General features: G+C 45.7%; 1 long non-coding RNA gene across 15 annotated transcripts in view; it reads left to right on the top strand.

The window, feature by feature from the left end:
* The first annotated feature begins 1832 nt into the window (after positions 1-1832).
* Positions 1833-24909, top strand: part of LOC120101725 (uncharacterized) — a 103565-nt gene continuing 80488 nt past the window's right edge. For 11 of the 15 annotated variants that reach the window (XR_010065426.1, XR_010065423.1, XR_005502545.2 and 8 more), the window contains exon 1: positions 1833-2046. This is a non-coding gene — a long non-coding RNA (uncharacterized LOC120101725). Of the gene's footprint in view, positions 12335-24909 lie in introns of all 15 variants that reach the window. The other 4 variants (XR_010065433.1, XR_010065431.1, XR_005502550.2 and 1 more) reach the window with 3 other exon arrangements.

The raw sequence follows: 24909 nt of genomic DNA, 5'->3' as shown, positions 1-24909 counted from the left end.
GCCAAAGCTCGCTCTTGAGTGCATACACGCAATGATGTCGAGGCTCCTTGGGGTCTGGGGCTGGCTATGCCAAGAGAAAGGCAGACGTTTACAGGTTGGCTGTTTTGCTTTTTAATCTCAGGCCTCCTTTCTAGTCAGTGAGCCAAGTCTGGATTTACCAATTTTGGGTTTATGGCTCTTCCCAGCTACTGCAGGCCTGCCTCCCTTTGAACCTTCCTGTGGAACTGAGACTGCCTGGCTCCAGGTTGTGCCGGATGGCAGCCAGTCTCCCTCTCCCAGGTGGTAAGCAGGTGGGGGGAATCCTTGCTAGGCTAGGGGTTGATGACATAATCTGGGGAAACATGAATATTGTCCTGAAATTGGTTTTAATTGCACAGTTAAGGGTAACTTCCAAATCTTCTATTAAAAAGTTATGCTGGGGATGGGGAGGTGATGAAGGGTGCCTAGAGCAGCTTAGCAAATGACTCCAAACGTAATGAAATCCCAGTGTCTCAAGAATGGTGTCTCCCTTCTACCAGCCCCCCCCCCCCCCCCCCCCGCAAAGCTGTCTGTTAGCTCAAGAAGCTCAGATAGAAATAGGCAAACCACGACTGTGACCCAGGGACTGAATGGGTATTTTGTGAGCCTCCAGGGAAATACAAAGACCCAAAATAAAATCTCACCGGCCATTTCTACCTTTCTCCAGATTCTCCAAATTGACAGGTAAATCTAGAGGAATTTGGTTTTGCAAAGGAGCCTCCTCGCACTGACTTTCATCTAATGCCTTAAAGCTGTCCTCAGTCTGACTTTGGGGCCATTCCCAGGGAAAGGGAAAAAAAAAGTTACATTGGTTAAAAACCCAAGCAGGCGTCAGAGGTGTTTTTAATACGAGGCTGCTGCTTAGCGCTGACCTCTCTGCTATGCCTAATTATTCCAATCTAGAATGTCCCACAAGAACCTCACTCAGCCTTACCACCTCCATGAGCACTTTCTAACACCTTGCTCATTTCCATCCCTCCTCAGGCCTGGCCTTTCCCTCTTTCCCTTGCTCGTGTGTGTGTGTGTGTGTGTGTGTGTGTGTGTGTGTGTGTGTGTGTGTCTTCCCCCCACCCCCATCCCCAAAATCCCATTTTAACAAGCCACATTGTTCCTCCGAACACAAGGAAGAGAAATTGAAGGAGGAGGGATTCGCAGGCCGAGGCCAGCAATCAGGCCTTCTCTTTGCTGGGCCAGGACACACACGTCGCGAGCCCAGCCTGAAATGTGTTTCATTATCACATAAAAGGCTCCCGTAGCGAAGGAGCCCAGGGGCAGGGCCGGGGGCTGAGTGGGGGACAATGGAGACTGAAAGCGCTGCCCTAACCTGCTATGTTTCTTATCGCACGCCCATTGTTCGAGGGTCGTTTTAAACTACTTAGTGCGCCCCCCTCCACTGATCCCTGCCGATAAGATATAGTTCTGTGCGAATACATAAAAAGGTTGTCGGGGAGCTGCGCCCTCCGAGGCTTTTCGGCCCTTCTGGTGCCTTCCTCACAGCTCACGTCAGTACCCCCCCGCCCCCCCAGTTCCAAGTTTAGGAGTTCAGGGATTCCTTCTCCCACCCAAACTCGATGCATTGCAGGGCGCAGCCGCTCTCCCCCTTCTTTTCTTCTGTTGCCCGCCGCCTTCCTCGCGCTGGGGTTTAAGCAACCGTGATCTGTGAATAAACAAAGTCAGTAAACAACCGAAAAAAACATTCTAGATCCGAATTCCAGGAGGGTAAACTTTTCATGCCACGTCACACTTCAGCAAATTTGCACAGATATTATATTGCCTCCCCTCCTTTATTATTCTTTTTTTTTCCAGGATCCCATTGTACTTAACTGAATTTTATAACGCTGATCGATATCTTGGTAAAATATTCATTTTTAAACTAGCGGGCAGTGAAATCTTTGCTTTGTGTGCTAAAGTCAACAGTCGCTCGGTTTGAGCTCAAATAAATGCAGGGATGCCTCGGCTGGGAGCAGTCCGCCGCCTCCCTCCGAGCGCAGGACGCTCCGACGCCCGCCTGCCCGCAGGCCACCGCAGGTAGGGAGCGCACCCACTCGGGGGCCACGCCCGGGCTCCCCGCACAGAGTCCGCCCCCCCCACTCGGGTCCACAGGCCTCCCCTCCCCCACTTGAGCGAGCTCCAGTGCCTCTGAGAGAATTGGGAGGTCCACCCAGCTCAGGAAGACGGGAAATAGTGTTTTTGCAGGGGAGTGGGAAGATTCAGGGCTGCACCGCCACTTAGAAGAACGAGGAGTCTGGGAGTTTAGAACTCCCAGCAGTTTTGGAGTTTGGTTTCCGGAGGCGTTGAGAAATCAGATTTGTCCCTGCAGCCACTCCGGCTGGAGATTCGAACAGTGGGCTGCTAGTTTCATAAGAGCTGGGGTTCGCGCAGAGTGTGGGGGTGGGGAGCATCAGGGCGTCCTTGGCCTCACAATCTAGGGTTGGGGACCGCCGGTTTGTGCGTGAAGCTGGGAGGATACGGAGGAGAAGGAGGAGCGGAGGCCACAGAGTGCAGGGAGCTTAAAGCTCTGAGTGTGTTCTAATGCTGTTTCCCAGATCCCGGCAGATCAAGGCAGCTCAAAACTCGTGCAGGGGAAGGGAAAGCGCCTTTACTAAAAGATGAGTCACTTTAGTTCGCAAGAAGCGGCGTTGGCTTTTATGCTGTAAAGTTCCACCTGGATCACGAGCTGGGCCCGTGAGGTTAAGTCAAAGCGTACTGCGGGGTCGTCTACCTTCCCACTCCCATTACAACCCAGTCGCGCCGCCTTGTTTCAGGAGCAGGATGCGGAGTGTTGCACTTGCGCGTGTAGGGGTCGTAGAACAGGACTTTGGAAGGCAGTCTAGACTCTTCTTTCCGTTGCCTGCGGGAAGTTGCCAACCTCGTCTCACACTACCTTCCACTGCAGCCTGCTGAAAATTCAGTACTCTACTCTTCTGAGGACAGGGTTCACAAAAGATCTCTTTGGGGACAGAGATGTGGCTCATCGATAGACGATTTGACTTGTAAGAGTAAAGCCCAGGAATCGCTGCTCACCAGTGGAGTGGATGTGGAGGGGGGAGAAAAAGAAAACAGCCATTATCTTTACTGTTGTCTACCTGTCCCGCCAATTCTTTCTTAAACTCGCGTTCTCCATACGTCTTTGCCTTAAATGCAGGGCTTTGGAAGAATCCCACTTCTAGTTGGGTTTCCCTTGTCACCCTAACTGGAATCCATTCCAGGTTTCATTGCTATCTGCAGATGGTGAACCCAGTATGCAGAAATGGTCTGCCGGCCCTCTGGATCAATGCTATGAGGGCATCTTCGAAAGTGGAGCCTAGGCACACCCTTTGGTGCTGCCTTTGTATCCCAGGCTGCTTGCCCATGTTCCGGACACTGGAAGCCAACTCGGACGCCTCTGCAGCGCTCTAAGCTGAGGCTCTGCCTAGTGTGGCTGGTGCCTTCTTGGAACGAGGTGGGAAGCATGCAGGACGCAAGGCGAGGCTAATCGTTTTTAAATAATTAATGCCCCCCATTCCGGTGGTAATGCAAGGCCTCGAATCCGTCAATTACTTGTCATTAGACGAGTGTCGCCCCACGGCCTTCCCTCGAGCCTTTGATGGCGCCGGGTCACCTAGCCCAGCCCACTCTACCGCGGAATTAAAAGGTGCCCGGCCTTTGAGAGCGGGTGCGGACTAGCCATGGCCCCTCAATTCAGTGAAGAGTTTTGAAAGAAAGACCCTCGGTTAAGAGATGTAATCTTTCAAATGGCCAATTTAAACGCCCGATCTTTATCACCCTCCTCCTCCCCGCTTTATACAGAGAAGGCAGTCGGTTGTGCTTTGGGGGGCTTTTAATGTGAAAGTGGGGCGCGGGGGTGGAGCGAGAGCTAAGGTTTAATGGGGCATAGGGGAAGGCGTTTGTCCCTGGATGTACTTAGAGTTACCTAGAAGCCACTGTGTCTTTTTTTTCCTTCCCCTAAGTATGTAAGCCGGGGCGGGGGCGATGAGGGTGGCTCCCTCTCTGGAGGAGCCAGGGGTACAACATTAGGTCAGACCCCCTGCCTGATCCTGTTCTCCCCCCTGAAAAATAACGGGTATGTGACAAAGGGAGTGCCAAGAATGCCCCTATTCCTCCAGCAATTGAGCACCCATAGGTGCTCTGCAGCCAGTCTGGCAGCAATCTACACACAGGCCTCAAGTCCTGCTTCACAGGGCAGACACCAGCACCCCTCAAAATAATAACCCACTCTACCCCTCCCAGACTGTGGTGGCAAAGGAACACCTTGTGGTGGCAGGATTCACACCTGAAGTGTCTGTTGAGGAAGGGATGATCTGGCCCTGACTTCAGTACCATAGCAACCAAGACCAGCCAGGGGGACTCTGGTAAAATGGAAATTAAAAAAGGAAAGAAAGAAAGAAAGAAAGAAAGAAAGAAAGAAAGAAAGAAAGAAAGAAAGAAAGAAAGAAAGAAAGGAAGGAAGGAAGGAAGGAAGAAAGAAAGAAAGAAAGAAAGAAAGAAAGAAAGAAAGAAAGAAAGAAAGAAAGACAAGGGTAAAGGCCACCAAAAGTTTTCCACTAGGTTTAATTTTTTCTGGTCACTGACTTGCTGGGTCTAGTAAGTTTTTGTGTTATTTTACTTTTGACAGTAAGGAAAGGTGACATACGCTCAGGACCTATTCTGCACACCCTCTTTGAGCAAAAAGCTCCATCTATCCTTCCTAGACTAAGAAAGCATTTATCTCGGCAGTGGTCTTAGACTAGACTAGAAATAATGTTTGCTTCCCCCCCTTCCCTCCCTCCCTCCCTCCCTCCCTTCCTTCCTCCCTTCCTTCCTTCCTTCCTTTTTTGTTAAATATCATCTCACCGCCCCAGGGCAGGTTTTCCTCTATGGGGTGTGGGAAGGACACAGGATGGAGGAAAATATCTGCTGTGGAAGGAGAAAGGTGGAGAGCCCTTTGTGTCTGGTCCACTCGGGAGCTTCTGCCTGCTTTTGAGGACTTTTTCTCCACTTGCCCATGCTCTGTCTCCCCAAACAGAAATGTCAGCACAAGATTAAAAAAAATAATATGAGAAACATCGGCTCTAGATAGGCACCTCCATATCAGAGCAGAGAAAAATAGCAAGGAATTGATGTGTCCCTGACAGAGCTCAGTAGGGCTCTAGCTCCTAGTGGGTCTAGGCTCTTTTCTACAAAACTCCCATACTCTCAGTCACTCCAGGGGTTGCCTGGAAGCCTAAATCCTGGGGCATCTTCCCCATTCCGTTCACAGCCTTCCTGCCCACTCTCTTATCCCTTTTCTTTTCTTCTTTAAAACAATCATGTGTGTCTCTCTAGCTCCCTCCTCTCATTGTATTTGTTGATGACCTAACACGCTCACACCAAAAGCCACACACAGAAAACCAACAACGTGGGATGGGAGGAAAGACCAATTATGACGGAGGCTAACAAGCAGGGAACACCCAAGTAGAAGCTGGCTGTCTCCTGGGAGACTGATGGAGGCTTATTTTACAAGCTGTAATTCTGTCCTGGTCCCTATCTCCAGACTGGAAGTGATGCCTCCACTCTCCTCCCCCTCATCCCTGTGCCCTTGGGGCCCAGTCCAGATCTTCCTGCAAATTCTTCAAGGAGAGTCTCTCTGGACAGGTGAAAAGAGCAGAGGTGCTTTTCAAGCTTGTCTTTAGAGTGGCCTGTTTAATTTTAACTCAGAGTCAGTTCCTCTCAACACCGAGACATCATTGTGACATCCACATGAACACAACCTGGATTCACATTAAAAATCTACCCCTCCTGCTGTGTGTTTATGGTGTGTGTGTGTGTGTGTGTGTGTGTGTGTATGTATGTGTATGTGTGTGTGTGTGTCTGTGTGCACGAGCACATGCATACATACTTGAGGGTTTCATTTCACTGTTAGATAAGGCATCCCATAGCTAGGAGTGCTAAAAGGAACACCACAGATTAAGTTAGTTCCATGCCTGGGTTTAACTCCATTTTGCTAGTTACCAAATGCCTCCAGCAAGGTTAGGTAAGGACTTCAGCAACACTGTATTCTTGATGCAACACATTTTTAGCCGGAAGAGAAATGTCAGCTACTCAAATCTGTGTAAAGGAGAAGTCTGGATTTAATTCATCGTTCACCAGGGCTTCTTTGCCTACGCTAGAATTTTGGAACGAGCCTTGCCTTGCGTTGCTTTTAAGTTCAACTTACATGGTTTAGAACCATGTTATTTCCCATATGTAAATCAGTTTTTTCAGTTTCGTTTATCTGAAATCAATAAGAAAGCTTCAAGAATACACAGAGATTTTGGGGGGCTGATAGATCATGAGCTATCCAGACCAAAGTAGAATTGTCTGTGTGACTGTGAACTTGCTAGCTCCTTAGAAATATGATCTGCACTTACAACTCAAACAGAATTGTAGAATGGGTTCCCTTGTCCATTGTTTGCTTCTGTGAAGGAAAGCAATGATTTCCTAATTTAAAATTATGAATGTTAAATGTGTGGTCTTTAAAAATACAGAATATAATTTTGGGATGTTTGGAGGGAAAGGCTAGGATGAAGCAGAGGCATGAGGAGGGTGGGTGGAGAATTGAAGAGAACCAAGGAATAGATAACATTTTCTATGAAGGAATGGGGGTGAAGTGTCTGCCAGGGCAGGACCTGGGCCACAGGGAGTTCTGTATGGGGGTAAGAAGCATCTTAAGGAAGAAATCAAAATGTCGGGTTAGAAGGTATAGCTGAGCAATTAGAATGCTTGCCTTACACGAGGCTCTGGGTTCCACCTCCAGCATGGGGCAGAGAGGAAATATAATTTAGTGCTTCATCTTCTAAAACAACATACAGTTCTGCTCAAGAGTGTTTACATTACCTTTTAAAGCTTATTCTAAAGTAAGACTGACTTCACCAAGTGCTCTCTGCTTCTCCTGCTGTTCCGATCTACATCGCTGAGCAGTCCACACACTAAAAGAAATTGTAGTTTCCTTTCCATGTCTTGGTGGCTGAGAAATTTTGCCGCCTTCCAGGACTATGAAGCCCATTCCTTGGCAGAAATCCCTCCCCTTTGTCCTGTTTCTGATTGTGGCTGCCCAAACCGTGACACCCCCTTCTTGATTCTTTATCTCTCTATTCAGTCCCGCCCCAACTGAGCAGAGCTTCCCATTTGCCACACACCCGGTGATATGTTGTCCTCTCCCAGATTGGAAGTCAGAATCTATGAGTAACAGCACTCCTGGGATTTAGAGTTCAGGAACTTCCTCAGCACTGGTCTCTCAGATCTCTGACTAGGCAGGTGATTTGCATTTCACCTCACTAGTCGTTCAACTTCCCAAAGCTCCAGACCATCACAATGCTAGGAGACACCCCAGATCCAAAGCAGTAGAGAGCCTGTTTTACCAGAATACCAGAGTCTCCAAGAGGTTGTCCGAAGTATCAGGAGAAGGTTGGAAGGGATGAGAAATAAATCTTGGGGACCGTGGGTCAGGACAGCAAAGATGCTACCATTTGTCCTAGTAGAGATTAGGATAGGAGTGTTCCAGGTTATGCTTATTTGTAGTTTTAAAACAGGGTTGTTAAAGGAATGTGATCCTTCAAAGCCAACCAGGTCTGGGCTATGTTTTCTTTGCACCTAAACTCTGGGACAGCGGCTAAGGCAGGAAGGGAGGTGACAGCAAGAGAATCAGCAGCCAGATAGATGGTTCTTGAATTGTGATTAGAAAGACAAAATGCCAGAGAAAAGGAAAATGTCAGGGGCAGAGACCACTTGCAGGCACGAGGGTGAAAAACAATCCAAACTGGCAAATTATTTCAGAAGTACAGCTTCTCCGCTGGCCTTATTCTTTGCCAGGAGATTTTGACAGCAGGGGCCAGGACCGTTCAAAGTCACTCTTGCTTCTGACCTCCCCCTGACCTGCACCTGGTGGCATGATGACACAGGTGACAACAGAGGCATATTTTATGCGTCACCCACATTGGGTCTTTAGTATTCTGTCCAGCTGACTGAGAAGCAAGACCCCTGACCCCACAGCACTTGTCTTCCTCTGGAGTTACAAACAAATGCAGATCTAGTGAACACCTGCTTTCCAGCCCAAGCCCCAAGATGCTGGCCTCCTAGCCTAGCTTACATCTACATGGAGGGAAGAAGTGATGCTGCAATGTGAGGACCTGTTGTCTGCAAGGAACCAGCAGCAGGTAGCATCCTACTGCACAGCATGTGGGCATACCTCATAGTGAGGATTTAAAGCCTGCTTGCACCAGACCTGAGGACACGATGGAACTGGGTGACGCTTTCACTCCTCCAAACGGGGATCTCTCCCTCCACTGCTTTTGACCCCCTATGTTGACTGCCACGTCTTCCTCTCTTTCCTTGTGGCATTTCGGGAGGCCCTTACACGACATGGACAGCTTTTGGAGAAGAACAGAGTCTACAATCAACTATACTTTCTCACTCTAAATGGGTGATCTGATGTCATAGATTAAGAAGGGAACATTCGATCCGTGTAAATGGAACCTTCTGAAGACACTGCGAACAGAAAAGATGCCATTTGTGGACTGATCGTGGGGTGGACGAGTGGGGGAAGGGTACCCAAGCTATACTTTTTTTAATTAACACCCCTCTCTGACTAGCAGAATTTGACAATTAAAGGCCAATCTCTCTTGATTTCTTTGCTTTAAAAGGACATTCGATTCACCCAGGCAGGTAATTAAATCCCCCTCAAGCCTCTCCCTTCCCAGAGCTTTGAACAAGCTGAGTCCTATCTTCTCTAACATCCAGCGTGATCTCGGGCAGGGAGCTGAGCTCAGGTATTCACTAGTAGTTATCAGAATACCAGACTCATTTAGGGAGATCAACCCTAGACCCCAAGCCAACCCTCACTAATAGTAGAAAACACTGTCTAGATTTTGTTGTGGCTGGGCGTATAACTAACAGGAACTACAGAATTTCTCCCTGGAAGACATTGGGACTCATCTCCCTCCCCTCTGCCACCCCACGTCCCATCTCTTTCCTTCCCTCTCCCTCCCTGTCCCTCTTGGTCCCCGCTTTTCTCTTCCCCTTTCCTCCCCTCTCTACCCTTCCTTCCTTCCCTTCTTCCTCCCCTCCCTCCCCTTCTCTCTTCTCCCTCCCTCCTTACTCTCCCCCTACCTCTTGAAGGGACGTCTAGATCGCACTCCCTTTACTTTATATCACATTTAGTTAACTCTCTCCTTCCAGCAGCCAGGCACTTGAGGGGTAGTAAACCTTCATCTTAGGGGTTCACAAGACCCTCAGTCTGAAAGGAAAATGCCACTTTGCACCTTCTAATCTGCGACCTTTCCTGGTTAAAATACTCACTAGGAATTTCTAGGTTCCTCTCCATCCCATCCCCAGATCCTAGACCCTACAGAATTTTCTCGGTTTGGCTTTTGATAACCTTGTTGCAGAACAAAATTGGGTGTGTGTGTGTGTGTGCACGAGGCACATCTACAGTCCCCACTGTATTTGAACAAGCCAATCTCAGGTCTTCCAATCAGATTATTTGGGAAGTGGGGAAGATTAAAAAAAAAAAAACCTGTAACGTCACTCTCTGTGCATTGCATTTTAATGCTTAACAAGATCCCACTTACTCCTCAGTTAAGAATGGAAAAGAGAGAGAGGTTTGATGCTCAATATTGCCAGCTATCAGCAAGTATCTGAATAGACACTGTTGTCGTGGGGCCGGTCCTTCCGGCTCTACCTTAGGCTCGCCAGAAGGAACTGTGCTGGGGAGGTGTATACACTGCCATCTGTTTGTGTAAAGTAGATCTAATTGCCAGCCAACCAGAGCAATATAAAAATTTAGTGCAAGCCCTAAAGGATTATAACTTAAAATTCAATAATTGTGCTTCAGAAAACTACGTGTGTGAGCTTCCCTCAGTAATGCACAGTTAGCCTGGAAAGGACGATGTATTTTTTTGTTTGTATTACATTTGTAAGCTTTCTCCTTCAAGGTAGGCATAATAAAAAAATGGATTTTTTCATATTTATCTAGCCTCCATCCACAGGATAAACGATATTTTTCAAATTAGATCACCTCAACTATATTCATGGGTTGGCATAATCAGTTAGCCATACCAAAAGCACCTTCAAGTCTCATCAGTTTTAAATCAGTTCTTCCCAGGACGATAAAAATCCTAGTTTTTTAAAAAGTTAACATTGCTCATGAAATAACTAGTTAACAATAAAAGTAAAATAACATTTTCAACTTCTAGATTCCTAGAATTTAAACTAGAAGCAGTTTGACTGCATGGTATATTCCACAGCAATGGACACACACACACACACACACACACACACACACACACGAAGAAATGAATGATGAGGAGGCTTAGGATGTAGCTAAGCTAGTAGAGTGCTTGCCTAGCATGGGGAAGGTCCTGGGTTCAATCCCCAAGACTGTAATAAAATAAAAGCAACATATTGTGTTTAGAAAAATAGAAGAGTAGCTTCTGATAAAAACAATTTAAAAAAAATTTAAAGTAGCCCCGGGAAAAACCAACACATCGAGTTTCTTTGCTCTTTTCTTTTTGAAGTATGGTTTTCAAAGAAGTTACAAAACCGCATTTGGAATTTTAACATTTTGTGTCAATCTATCCGAATGTTTGACAGTTCTCAACTATTTCTTCTCATGGTGTCTGGAGGGTAGCATATCCTGAGGCATACAGAGAAGAAAGGCTTGGCTGCCTTCACACTGGCGTTTGATGGCACTGTCACGGCCACTTGTCACATTCTATTCTCTGTGTTGCTGGCCGCACTAGGTACGTTTGGTAGGAATAAAACGAATCACGATGCTGCTTCATTTTATGTTGTTTTCTTAACTGCATGTTTGACCAAACAGGTCCATGATGGGAACTAAACCATTCTTGCAAAGCTTTTTAGAACTATTTCTTAACACTTGTCTTTCTAGGGCTAGAAAGCTACAGTAAGACATTGCTGGAGGCAGCGGGTTTATTTGTTACTTTTAGATTGTTTAGAAAACTCCGGTACAGCATCGAAATGTTTCTCAACAAAACCACAAATGTTATCTATGGGAGGAAGATTCGTTTTCTTTTCCACCTCCCTTCTCTTCCGCACTGTGAGCCGGCTTTCCCCTCGAATCTTTGCTGTACTGATCCGCAGGACTCACCTTTATTTACTAGCCCACCACTCCAGAAGCCCAGGCAAGGCCAGGCTACGCTTTGCAAAATAATTTAGGGGAAATTTAGTGATATTTTTAAACTCATGCAGTAAAGTCCCATGACACTGAGACAAGTGGCAGAAGTTCTGTTTGCTGCAAGCGGCAAAAAGAACTCCACAACCTATTGGTGTTTACATGTGTATTCAGCCATGAAATTGAATATTATCAGAGTTGAAAAATGCAAATCAAATTAAAAGCAGAGAAAATTGCCTTTGGAATTATAGTACCCAGGAGCTCCAGTGTTTGCTTACTGCATGGAAGCACTATTAAATAAAAAAACCAAAAAAACCAACCCTCCCCCTCCCCCCAAAAAAACAAAAAACAAAAAGCCAAAAAAAAAAAAAAAAAAAAAGACAGTGTCTAAATTGTCCTCCTAATGTTGTCTCCCATTTCCATCGACTCATTCTTTAGTTTTACCAGGAAATAATGTTCATGCTGAGTTACACACCATCCACAATTACAACAAATCACTTCCACAACATCTCTTTTCTTAAATATCAAATTGCCCTCGTTTAGCCACGCGTCCCTAAAATCAAGCCTCCTTCAGCATCCCCGATTCCCACTTCGACCTTAGCTAAACTGAGCTGACCGCGTGTGTTCTAGGCGCATGGCGGGATGCTGGGGACCCGGGCTTTAAAAGCCGCGCAAAGGGTTCGAAGCACTGCCGCGAGCCAGGACTCGGAAACTGCGCCGGTGCACTGGCCGAACGGAGCCGCCCAGTTGTTCCCATCTCGCGGACCGCTAGCTGCAGAGCTGAGCCAACGTGTCTGAGAGTCAGCGGGCCCAGGTGTAACGCTTCTCTCCCTCTGCTCTCACAACCCATAGTGGGACTCTGCAGGGCCAAACGGAAAGAGAAAAACCCGCCAAGTATGGGGGAGGGGTAAATAGAAGAGCTAGACAAACCAGGACGCGGCAGGTGAGCGAGGTGACCTTTGGGCCCGTGATCCAAGTTCTAGAATGTGGGGATCCCACCCTAGACAACCTGATAGCTAGCCTGGAGACACCGGACCTACTCCACTGCCCCCACAGTGGGCACAACACTGCTTCTCTCCCACCCCTCCCCTATGTCTTTGGGTCTCTGGGTCTTGTATCTCTTTACTTCAGATGCCAAGGTCAGCAGAATTCAGAGACAGCCTTGGGCCAAGTGTGAGCAAGACCAAGGTAGGCATGTCCAACTTGGGGGTTCTAGCTGAGAGTTCGGAGGACCCTCACAGTGGTCAGGCTGTGCTACGGTGGCGTAAGAAAAACGTGTGTGTGTGTGTGTGTGTGTGTGTGTGTGTGTGTGTGTGTGTGTGTGAGAGAGAGAGAGAGAGAGAGAGAGAGAGAGAGAGAGAGAGAGAGAGAGAGAGATTTGGTGACTTCTGAGGATCTTCATTTTGCCTTTTCGACACTTGTCTGCACAGTCTGGGCCCAAGCAGCCTTGGCTGTAGGCCAGGGTCTCAAATGGCAATCTGACTTTTTCTCCCCTCTGGAGAGGAAGACTTGTGTGTCCTGCCTATCCCAGTGGTTTATAGGACACTCCCCACCCCCAACCCCATAACAGGATGATAGTTCCTGTCCTGCTATGGGCAGCAAGTAGAAGCCAGGTTTAACTTGAAACCTGCCAGTCTAGTTCTTTTTCAGGAACCATCGGTGCAGAATAGTGCCACTGCACCCAGAAGACAGCCCCGAGGCTCCTTGCAGACCCCCGTAAGTCCCACTTAGGGAGATTCCTTTTTCCAGAGAGAGTTGCGCAGATCGCTGAGCTGATAGCCTGTGTGTTGTCTTTTAAGCCAGGCAAAGGAAACAGCAGCCAATTAAAATGAAATATTTTCAGATCCCTCCTATGTTGTCAGTGATTTGCCCCCGGGGATCCACAATTTTCCCAAGCCTGTTAACGGGTGACAATGAATGAGTGCCTCCTGTAATTTAATTTTCCTGTCACACTAAATAGAGCTACATTGTAAACTTCAGATCTACTCTTACTGATAGCATTGGCTTGTTTTGTCATTTGCACCATAAAGACCCCCAAAAGGGACACTGTATTGTGACCACCACTCTTGAATTATTCAAGAACTTAATGACATTTTCCATTTTAGAAAGGGAACTAATTGCCACTGATGCAAAGCATGTGACCTTCTTGGGGTGCCCAGTATGAGAATGTTACCATCTGTACACCCACACGGAGCCACAGCACAGCAAAAATAGGGGGAAAATGTATAAACATGATAGAATGAAAAATGGACACTGAAATCGTCCTTATTTAATCCCACCCAAGTCAGAACATATAATTCTAAAAACTCTCTTTACTTGACCTAAAAAAAAAAACTATGTCGAATGTGTCATCAATCCCGATCTTCTTTGGGAGAGCAGACATTTTAGTTAGGCCAGACAGCTGCAATTCTGAAACCAAGTATCCTTCTTAAATGTGAAATTACTCCATGTGATGTCAAGCATAATATTGAGTGGCCTGCCCTCACCCTTTGCTGGCTTTCCCACATGTATTTACTTATTTAGTGGAGAGGAAAAAGAACTCCAACTGTGAAGACACTTCACCTCAGTATTTGCTGTTTGAATCTATCTTGAATCCACTGCAAAGTCAAGGTGGCAATTCTTCATTAGCACAATGTCATTAAATTATTGAAATACATGCTTATTTCTTTTTCGAAGTAGAGAGGACAACTGTGTGTCTCCTGTTGTTTTTTCCTTTCCCCTGAGTTCCCAGGAAAGCAGAGGGCGTAAGTGGGCTTCTGCCAATATCCTACGACTTCATAAATACACATACTATCTATACAGAGGTCCTCGTGCTCATGAGCTGATCTATAGCCCCTAGGAACCATTTGAAAAGTGTAGAGGGTGTGTTAAGTCCCAGAGCAAAACACTTGCCTGTGCTGGGCTCCATAGTTCTTTGAACTTGAGATGCTTGAGATGAGACGTGGAGATTTTTGCAGAGAACCAGGGTTCCCTTCAACTCAACACCCTCAAACACACCCAGCTTATCAGAGAGCCAAGATATCTTCCTTAGGGCTGCGAATCCGTACCTCTGTCTTGCAGAATTGCTGGGAAGAGGACTGAGGTACTTGTAACATGCAAGTAGATTTTTCACGGGTATCACAGTGTAGTCACGAGTCTGATACAAGTGCTGCTCAGGCAGCTTGGAGTCAGCTGTGAAACAACACCTGGCTCCCGTCTGGGGAAATAAATTAAGTGCTTTTAAAAAGAGGATGACTGTAAAGTTGTCACTACCAGAGCTATCTAACGGAGTAACTGTTTTCATTTTCCTTAGAAGAAACCTGCTCTCTCCTTGGTGTCTCCTGCTCTTGTGTTCAGTAATGTGAGAGAAGAAATACGTTAAGGATATATAGGTTCTGGATGTTTGGCCATTCACTTTGAGGTACTAAGGCTGCACACCAGGCTTAGTATATCGAACATATACTCTGATACCCAGTCACGCTCTCAGTCCGGAATACATAGCTGTTACTGTTAAGTAATAAAGACTTTCTAAGAATTTGATGAAAACAACACTTGATGGATCACATGTTAAACATCGTTTTACAGATTTTTTTTCACATACTCTTTATGGTTAATTTTTTTTCTTGAACAGCTTGGACATTGTTAGACTAGAATAAATTATCGAGCATTTCATGTCTGAGCTCTCTTGCATTCTATAGTGAGATCCAGGAAATTTCTCTACAGCAATAGTATGCTATCAGTAAAAATTCATTTACTTTTCAATTCTTTGGGTGCAGGGCCACTTGAAAGGCATTTAAATGCTGTGGAAAGTTCTGGGAATCTTCAGGATACAGGGTCTTTTGTCTGGCTCCATATCTAGAATGCACCCTACCCTGGATGAGTATTAGTGGTGGCATTTCCAAGAGCTGGGTACAGGGAGTTCATCCTTATTGAAACGAATGGATGGTTTTAGAGGGGTGTATAAGAACCATGCTTAACTTGGTCCCATCTAGTCTCTACCTTGTGCCTTCCAATAAAAACCATCTTTGGAAAGTATTCCTATTTGACTTTTATGAAAGAGCAAACTAAATACTTCTGCCACATGACAGAAAGAACCATCCAGTTCTGCATTTGTGAAATGGACCTCTTATTACTCCACTCAGCTTGTTGTGAAGGGACTCTCTGAGGCTTTGCTGTTTAGGGAACCACTCTTGCTTCTGTTTGGAATTGCTGGAAAGTTGAGTGAGCATGCCCTTGTCTTCCTCCTCCTCCTTCTCCTCTTCCTCCTCCTCCTCCTCCTCTTCCTCCTCCTCCTCTTCTTTTTCTCTTCCTCCTCCTCCTCCCCCCTCCCCCTCCTCTTCCTCCCCCTTCCCCCCTCCTCCTCCTCTTCATCTTCTTTGGTTTCTTTTCTTCTTCTTCTTCTTCTTCTTCTTCTTCTTCTTCTTCTTCTTCTTCTTCTTCTTCTTCTTCTTCTTCTTCTTCTTCTTCTTCTTCTTCTCTCCCCCCCCTCCTCCTCCTCCTCCTCCTGCTATGCACAAATATGGAAAAATGAATAAAGCTATTATTTTGGAAAAAGTAATTTCAGATAAACCTAGGCAGACATGCCATCAGGCCATTTTCCAGATTTTAAAAGGGCTTCGAGAATCATATTATGTAAACAGATGGCTATCTTGTCTTTGTTACTTTCAAGTCCAGCCAAGTTACATGCATGCTTTCTGTCCAGCTTCTTATGTTCTACCTTCTGTACTTGTTCTTTTAAGTATCAGAGATACTAATATATGGCTTTTAAAATCTAGAGCTAGCAAAGTCAAAAGCAACTTTCTGCCTTGTCATATTTAATTGACTGTCTGCACTTAGGCACATTTACTGGACTTCTAAGTATCTAATTTCCTCCTCTGGGAAATAGCATCAAGATAGCTTAGCTGTGACATGGTTATGAACAATACCTTTAAAGAAAACTCAGTTTCTCCTGTTTTGTAAATATTTGCTTTATAAGCATGGGTTGTGTTGCAACTCTGGCTCGGGATTCTGATTAGACAGGGAGCATTGTTTCAGCAAAAGATAGTTATCATATTACTTAGCAAGGAAAGCTTCCAGCTTGAGCCGACGGAAGTGTGGAAATGGGAATACCCTGCCCATTCTAGTGAATTCTTTTCCTTCATGGGATTAAGGGGGCTACAGAACCCCTACATGATTTTCTGTGTACTAGGTAGTTTTGTTGTTGTTTGTTTTGTTTTGTTTTTTACTTGTTCTCTTTGATGACATTTTTAGTTGCTAATTAAAGCATTAAAAATACACCTGAATACTTTAGAAGAGATCATTTCTATAGTAAAAATATAAAAAGTTTCAAATGTGCCATCAGGAGGTATTTTTTTTTCCGGAGCTGGGGACCGAATCCAGGGCCTTGGGCTTGCTAGGCAAGTGCTCTATCACTGAGCTAAATCCCCAACCCCTAGGAGGTATTTTCTCTTTCCCCTTTTCATACAATTCCAACAAGGCCACTTTTCTTTTACCTTCCTTTTTTCCTTCCTTCATTTCTTCCTTCGTTCTTTCCTTCCTTCCTCCCTCCCTTTCTTCTTTCCTCTCCTCCACTTTTTCCTCCTTTTTCCAGTTTTTCTAGACAGTTTCTCTGTGTAGCCCTGGCTGCCCTAGAACTCATTTTGTAGACCAGGCTGGCTTTAAATGCAAAGATCCACCTGCCTTTGCCTCCCAAGAGCTTTTCTTGCTGCATATTTGAGAGGTGGGGGAGAAGGAGGCTCTCACTCTATAGCTTGGTCTAGTCTTGTGATCCTCCTGCCTCAGCCTCTGGAATTCTGGAATTGTAGCTGTATGCTATCCAACAGGTCCTTTTTAGCTGCATTCTTGTTTTCTCTAGATTTGCTTATTCACAACTTCTGGAACAAAAAGATGAGCCAGAGGAGGGAGATTGGCCGATCTGTTTGCCTAAGAGCACCATGTGATGTGACTGAGGAAGCACACAAGCTTTCTCCCCATGCTGAACTTCGACCCTCACAAAAATGTCCCCAAAGGCCATGACACTACAGTCAGATGACCCTGCATACTTTCTTCAGTGTTAGCTACATCTGACCAGAGAAATGAAACAAAACAAGGCTGGCCTGTAGAGAGGTAGTGGTTGTCCTGACCCAGATGGATGCTGTGCTGTGTGCAACCGTAGATAACTGGAGGGTTAGGGACACCAAATTCATATCAGAGCAATGAAAAGATCTTTAAAAAACGTGTTGATTTGCTCTCCCTGCGCACCTGAAGTTATTCAAGGTATTCAGCCGCAGAGTTACCAAACCTTATGAGGAATAATGTGCATTCTCTCTCTCTCTCTCTCTTTCTCTCTCTCTCTCTCTCTCTCTGTGTGTGTGTGTGTGTGTGTGTGTGTGTGTGTGTGAAGTGTGTGACTCACCGTTACAACTTTCTTGTCCTAAGACTCAAGGTCCAACCTGAGATGGGAGTCCCCATCAATGGCCGGAAGTGTCCACCAACCCAAAAGCAATGATCTGTGTTGGAAGCTGGCAGGCTATCCATACCTTGGGTACCTTGGGGGCTTTCTTTGTTGGTCTGGACAATGTTGGGAGTTAATCCGTGTTTCTCAGAAAGGTGGCTAGGAACAAGAGTAGAAAAGGCTCCTGGGGGACTATCTTGGGAGGTCAGAGCAGGCTAACCAAAGAGCTTCTGAACCCAGTAAGACTTACCAGGCCACACTCAACATCTATCGACTAGTCAGGGAATTGGTATGCTATACCTACAGTGATGCGTTTCCTTTCCTTTCTTTCTTTCAGATAAGGACTTTATTTTTATTTTATGTACATTGATGTTTCAGCTGCATGTATACTCGTGAGGGTGTCAGATCCCCCTGGAACTGGAGCTACAGATAGCTGTGATCTGCCATGTGGGTGCTGGGAATTGAACCTGGATCCTCTGGTAGAGCAGCCCACGTGCTCTTAACCAGTGAGCCATCTCTCCAGCCCCAGGAATCCTTTTCTGTGTGGCAAATGTGGAGAGACTTTTAGTGTTCCTCACTCCAAGGTGATGAAGGACATACAGAAAATAAAACACAACCTGCTTAAAGTAAAACACACCAATCCCAGGGTGCATCCCACCACCTCCCTTCCCTTGTGAAGGCCTTTATAAGCTGGGGCACTAGCTGAGTTGGGGTTTGTATATGTAAATTTTCTGGGTGCTTTGTTTCTAGGAAGAGGATTCCAGAGGCCCTTGAAGTCCTCAGCCTGAAATCCATGTTAATAGGGGAAGTCTTCTTCCCCCCTTGGGGAGGTTTGGTTGGGAGAAAACTGACCCTGAGTGCACGCTGGGCAAACTAGGTCGAAAGAACTGATACGGTCTGCAGGGTACTTATTAACCACCGTTCATTTGCAGGATCGATATTTCCAGCAAAGGAGTCAACACTGAAGATACACCATTTTGCCTGGCTCTTTCCTTGACACAACAATTTATTTAATAAATGCATCTGCTGCAGAAGAAGGCACCGGGCACTGTGTCTTTTATCTGCAGGATATGCAAAGCGCATTTATTCAGCTTTTATCTCTGGAATTGTATGCTGATCCCATACATATAGATTGATTTTGTTCAGGTAGATAATGAAAAGTCAAGTGGAAAATTACACAATGGCACTCACGATCCCGGTCTTATATCGGTATATAAATTGGTTTATTATTTCATTCTATTAAAGGGGCTCCCTTCTTCAGGAAAACTTTAAAAACGCACTGTATTGTCTACCCATCTGGATTTTCTTGGGAGAAAGAGCCTGGAAGGAGAGAGAGGGCGAGATGATTTCCATTTTTTCCATTCTTTTGGTTAATTGTACTAGATAAGTGAGCGCACCCTAGGGTGTTCCTAGGGACTATTTGCTTCCCACAGCCCACTTCAGAGTCAAGTCAGGGGCTTCTTCGACTTAGATCATTATGGATGAGAATAAATCTGCCCCTCACAAGTACCCCGTTACAAAGGTGAATATTTTTACTAAAGGCAATTTATGATTTTGTCCCAGTGACTGAAAGTGGCAACTCCCTCTGGACTGTGTGGAGACCAGGGGTGAGAGGGTGGCAGCAGGAAGAGGCCACCACCCAAGGACATCTCTGAGCTGGAATCCTGGAGGAAACGTTATTAATAAACATCTTCTGGACATTTGGCAGCCCGTGGAGCTTGCTCCAGCTTAAAGCAATTAATTCAGGACACCGACATCAACTCTCCAGGTCTTTGACAGCTTGGAGCCGAAATAAAAATGCTAGTTCTCCGGGGAAGAGGGGAGGAGGGCCCGCTCTTTGCTGGACTGTTTGCTTATGGGCCCAGCGAGCAACCTTCCCTGCAGAATGAAATGCAAGGTCGCACACAACGAACCGGCAGAGAATAGAAGATGGGAACGAACAGTTTGAACTATTTGCTCAGCAGAAGGGCACCACAATGCTGGGGTAGTGGCTTTCCCATGCATCCACTGTCCCTTCTTTGGGATCTTTTGTTGTCCCGTCTCCTTTGGCCAGATAAGAACACAGCTGCAGCCTTGTGGCTAAGTAAGGCTTCACTTATCCCCTTAAATCTCGGGGTGTCTTTTACTGTACCAGGCATAGATCAGTTCTTTCTTTTGACCAGGGGACTAGGGGGGAGGGAAGGAAGAATTGAGGGGGAGGGGACGGAGGGAAGACTCTCACATTGCTGATGTCTGGTTCATGCCTTTCTTTCTCTCCTTTTTAAATCCAAGCTGGGCTAAGATGTGATCTTTGTGGGCCAGTTTTATTAAAGGGTCAGTGTTTTGTGCCAATGTGTTGCCTCTGGGGGAGAGTTGTATGTGCCTGCTGTGTAGGGAAGAGTGGTTTTGAAACAGTGTTTTCAGAGTCCTTCAGCTGCTAAAAAGGGGCAGAATCTGAAGGAGTTAATCTTAAAATTGTTCAATTACAGTATTAGGTTTCTGAATATCAGTTTGGCTCTTCCTCTAACCGTTCATTTGTTCCAAATTGTGCAATGATAGCATATCATATTTGAAAGAGACCTGGAGATGGGGGGGGGAGCATAACGTGCTTTTGTATTTGCTGTCAATTGTACTTATAACTTTAGGTGTAAATTCCACCTAAAGCACCAGCAACATGCACTCCCGCGTGCATCCTCTTAAAAAAGCACAGCTTGTTTTAACCACCACAAAAGAAAGAGGACACGGCCCTAACCTTTAGTTTATATCCAAGTTGGTGTTTCTGGAGTTGTTTCCAAGTCACAATCGTTTTTGTGTTGCTGGATGTTGCATTCCGACTCAGTGGATTTTACCACAAGTTGGCTTTGGGAGTCAGGCTCCTCCGATTCTATTGTAATAAGGCTGATTTAGCATGAATGGTTTTACAAGGTGAAAAGGCAAAAAAGGTTTACGCCAAAGAAAATGGTTTGCTATGAATACATCAGACATTCACCACCCAAAGTACGTTTCCTCCCAGTAAGTTTGGGGGCTTGGAGTGCTTGCATGGCTCTCTGTTTTCACACTGACAAAACTGATAGGGAAAACCCTCTTCCCTATATTTTTCCTGCTGGGTGGTCAGAGGGAAAGGCCAGGAAGCCAAAGGCCTCCCATTGAGACACTCCTCCGTAAGAGGCGACCTCACATGGTGCCTCTGGGGCACCTGTGCAGCTCTGCTCACTGTGGGGGTGTGCTGTGAGCAAGCAGTCAGAGGCCACGTGTCAACTCCCACTCCTGCTAGAGGGCTCTCCTGCAGGGAAACTGCCACCTACAACATATTCACCACACACACGGCCTCTAAAATGTCCACAGGCATAGCTGGGAAGTGATTTTGATGGCAGTGAGTATTATATTTGTGTGTGTGTGTGTGTGTGTGTGTGTGTGTGTGTGTGTGTAAGGAGAAAGAGATACCTAGACATTTGCAAACGTTTAATGACACAAAGACCAAAATAAAGACTCGTATCGAACGTGTCATCTTTTGCTATGATTTTCTATACACGTGTAAGAAATGGATAATAATCTTAAAAAACGGATTACATATTTAAGTCCTGTTCCAGTTTTTCTGCTTTTCCTTTGTAAACAGACATCTCATCATATCCTATAATAAAGGTACTTTTTTGTTTTTTCCCTCTGATTATATGCTTAGGCAACATGCGTTCGTTCCATCTCTCCAGAAACAGGCTGTAGCAGCGATGTTAACCAGTCCAGATGAATATATTCGTATTTCTTTTTCTAGCTTTGGTCCAGGGATATTTTTTTTCATTGTGGCATTTTAAGATATATGTAAAAATCATGTTGAATCATGATGGATAATTTGAAAAACAGGTAGGGAATCCTCTTCTTCGAAAAAGACTCTCTTCCTCCCGGGTCCAAGGCTTTCCTCACGAGGGATACTGGGTTTTTATTTCTAATTTCTGGAAGGGTACAAAGCTGCACGTGTTGGGAGGCCCCCAGGGGAGGAGCATCACCAAGGGGGAGGGCAAACTCACAAATAATGAATTGAGTTTAAAGACTGTGGTCAAATGCAAGGAACAAGTGATACTGATCTTATATGTAAGGGGCCTGCCTGGACATCACACCAGCTGCCATGGGGTTTGATTAATGAGGCATTAAGGGGATCGAGTGACACTTACAGCTAGTTACTTATGGTGCTAATTTCAAAACACTTTGTGATAGACGAAGAGACTCTGCTCATAATGCAAAGTAATTTGTGGTGTGTTCCTGGCGAATGCATTTAGTGAAGCAAATATAGTTATGCAGAATTTAAATTAAGGTTGACACTAATGTAAACAGAGCCCAAGAACCACTGTCCCATAATTTGATGAGGACACAGGTTTTAATCAAGCCTCTTCCACTAAAATAGCGATTTAAATCCCCATCGTTTAAACTGGATAAAATGCTTAGGCTGGGAGAGCTGGGCATGGGAGTGGGTGGGTGGGTGGGTGCGGATAAAAATTTACAGGGAAAAGTATTTTTTAAACAGAAACACTGTTTCTGAGGGAAAGCGTGACTCTGCAGTAACCCAGCAGAAAGAGACAAACATCCTTTTAAATTGCAGGTTGATTTCAAGGCTAGAATCTGGGTATTGATCACATTTCAGCTCCAAGTGTTAAGTTAGGATTTGATTATATTCTAGTAGTATTGATCTCTGGATAAAAACGTTCTGGAAATGAAGAAGAGAAAGTTGAGAGTTAGAGGTTCCAAAGCACTTGTCTATTTTTTTTTTTAAGCAAATGTAACTCCCCGTCCCATTCTTATTTGAACTGAAAAATTCCCTGTTGACTGGGAGAGTGGGGGAGGGGCAGCTCACCCAGCCCAGGCAGCCTTCCTGAGAGGTTGGCTTTTCCTGGGTACCCTCACTCACACATGGCTTTGTCTGGAGTTGCCAATTTATCTTGGAGTCACTGGGGGAGGGTGGGGGTCAGCCGACATTAACATTAATTAAAATGCCAGCAGCCTGGGGTCGGGGCCCAGGAGGTTTTGTATATGGGAAACAAAACGAAACGAATAGCAATTTATTCTGTCACTGCTCTTGCAAGGACAAACAAGTAACAGTTTGGCAACATTTCCTAGAGCCTCTGGACTTGACTGCTGGCTGAGGAATGGAAGTTAGCTGCTCCCCAGTTCTCCAAACCACATTCCTGACACATCGTCCTGGGAAAAGAATTTCTAAATTGGAGTTTGCTTCTATGCTTGAAAGAAAGAACCAAAAATTATTTTGGAGGCAACAAGTAGTTCCAATGTGAAATATTCTGAAGAGACTTCTAGAGTTCCAGTTCATGGCCACTCACCTTCAGTCAATAGGGGACATTTAGGGGTGAGGAGGGTCTGAGTCTTTAGGTGAACTAGGCAGAATAGACCCCAAGGAGATGTAACCATACTCATGGACGCACGCAGGGAGGAATGGCAGGGACAGGTGACTCCAGCTCCCTGCCTGTGTCCTCTTTAGTTTAACCCCACAGAGGATGTCAAAAGCTTAGATGTGTGATTCTTTGTGGCCACCTCCGGGCTATGGTGGGACTTCACTGTGCTGAGCTACCATCCCAGACTCCCTCTCTGTGAACATGTAAGAGAAGAAAAGTGATCTTTGGTGACGTTTCTCTGATGTTAGAAAAAAAAACAAACAAAACGCCAAAACCAAACCGAACTCAGCCTATGTTCATCACAGCCTCGGGGAAACCGTTATGAATATCGTGGGTCTACACAGTGCTCTCTGATGCTAGAAAACTCTTTTGACCTTGGAACACTCAGAGGCAGGTGCAAGAGAACATCACCACTTTGAGGGCCCGTCTAGAGGTGTCTAGGGAGGCAGGATTCTGAGAGCTGGCTAGCTTCAACTTTGTTCTAGGCCAAGATCAGAGGCACGGGGGAGCCACATGTAGACTACATTTGGGATATCTGAGTATTTTCTAGAAAGATAGGTACATACAATTTTAACAATCTGCTAGGTGATGACTTTGGGAACCTCTTACACAGAAACCCGCATCCTTCCTTTCTTACACGGGAGAACAGCCTCCTTGATTGAAGAGCACTTAGCACACAATATTGACTCTGGCCATGGGGAAGGTCCGCCTACATGTCCTATAGGCCCATTATGCCCATGTACAACTGAATTATAGTGAGCCCCTGCTCACAGCAGGTACCAGTCCTAAGGAATAGATCTCATGTCACCCCTTACCCAAGTTCCCCTACTTAGCCCAACTGGAGGTTCTGGTAGACAAAGAGACCTGATAATGACAACCCAGTAAATCTTTATTTTTCACCTTTACCTCCTCAGCAAGCTTCATCACCTGACTCATCATCCTAGGAATTGACATATATTCCCCTTCTGTTTCCAGCTGGAACACTGTCTTCATGGATCTCCACAGAGTCACAACATTGGCAACTCCAGTCATACTGTAGGAATTGCATGACAGAGACATTTGACTGTTCCCTGTTTTTGTTTAAGCCATGGTTTTAGAGGAGATAACTCTCTGGGATCCTTGTCATCCACTCTAGAAAGTGTTTCTCTTGCTTGAGCATAAATACCTTCTTCCTGCCCCTGATGGCCATGAGAAGTTTGGAAGTGTCAACTCTTCTCATTGGTCTGTCCATCTTGCTATCTCTTAAAAGATAAAAACAAAGCAATTCCTCAGACCATTGACTGAGGAACACGGTGTGCTTCCCAGTTTTCTCTGGAAATAACTGATGATGGCAGGTCAGTCTCACATCTTGTTAGAGTAAACCAGGTGGAACGTGATGTAAGCAGCCAATACTTGGAGTCAACCAGAATCGCTCAGGTTCTCCTGATAGCCATTTGAGAAAAATACACGCCTGTTTCTTCTGTCCTACCTCTCGATTCAGAGTCTCAGTAAAAATACCAACATCAACTGAATTGCTAGGGGAGTTTATGGTTATCTGAGGAATTTGTCTCAAGTGGGGTTCAAGGGCCATCACGAGCAGGTGTGGGATCCCAGCCTGCACACCTGCTGCTCTCAGGCTAGGGTGCCTCACCCTCGTCCCTCTTTTCTAGGCTCTTCTTTGAAAATGTCCCCTTCTCAGGCACAGAGCTATCATCTTTTAGCCTTGTAGCTCTGGGCCTACAGACCTCCACAGACATTCTCTGAAACAGGGAAGAGGACTAATTTTCTCTTGTCAGTTTTAAAGCACAGAGTTTTAAAGAATGGAGGTTCATAGGATATACTTATCCTTTTCATGCCAGACCATAGGGCACTCCTGTACAGTACCTACAGCGTCTAGAGAGTTAGTGATTAGACAGGGCCTGGGGTTGTCTGGGAGAGGCTCTTGATGGGGCCAGCTTCCTGCCCAGTCATTCCAGTTGAGCCTTAGCATGGTGTGC

Source organism: Rattus norvegicus, chromosome 3, assembly GCF_036323735.1.
Source record: "Rattus norvegicus strain BN/NHsdMcwi chromosome 3, GRCr8, whole genome shotgun sequence".
In the NCBI taxonomy this organism is placed as follows: domain Eukaryota; kingdom Metazoa; phylum Chordata; class Mammalia; order Rodentia; family Muridae; genus Rattus; species Rattus norvegicus.
Note: the sequence above shows the minus strand (reverse complement) of the source record. Positions and strands in the feature narration are given on the sequence as shown.